The sequence below is a fragment of the Centrocercus urophasianus genome, unplaced genomic scaffold, assembly GCF_019232065.1.
Source record: "Centrocercus urophasianus isolate 14NV4802_14NV808 unplaced genomic scaffold, USGS_Curo_1.0 seq_13, whole genome shotgun sequence".
Taxonomy (NCBI): domain Eukaryota; kingdom Metazoa; phylum Chordata; class Aves; order Galliformes; family Phasianidae; genus Centrocercus; species Centrocercus urophasianus.
The window spans coordinates 27,037,674-27,038,227 of NW_024884475.1; positions in this window are offsets into that span (position 1 = coordinate 27,037,674).

A 554-nucleotide genomic window follows, 5' to 3' on the forward strand; every position below is an offset into this window, starting at 1 on the left:
AGAGCCCACCACTGCCAGAAAAGCACCTGCCTGCCTGCTGCTGCCTTGCCCTGAGGCCGCCCCTCAGGCACCAGGAACCACTGCAGAAGCTGTGACCGCCGCGCCGCCGCTGTGCTGCCAGAAGAGGCAGGGGAACATCTGGGCAGCGCCCCGGTCCATGGTACCGGCGGGCGGGGGCGGGGACTGGCGGGGGCTCTCCCTTCCCCACCCCTTCCCCGTTTCTCGCGAGGTTTTCCCCGGTCGCCGGTGGGGGCTGTGTCCGCCTGTCACCGGGGCGGAGCGGCGGCCATGGCCGCCCTGCGTACCGTCTTGCGGTGGCGCCGCCGCTTGGGCTCTGCACCTAGCGCCCCGTCGGCGCGGAGGCTGTGGGCCGGCGGCGGGGCTGAGCAGGCCGGGCCGAGAAGGTGGCGGCGGGAGCTGGGCTGGGCTGCGGGGGCGGCTCTCGCTGGCTACGCGGGCTATCAGCTGTCCGAGCGGCGGCGGCGGGAGTCCTCCCGGCAGCCGGCAGCCGCCGAGGCGGGCGGAGCTCGGGCGCTGCTCCCCATCCCCGTGGC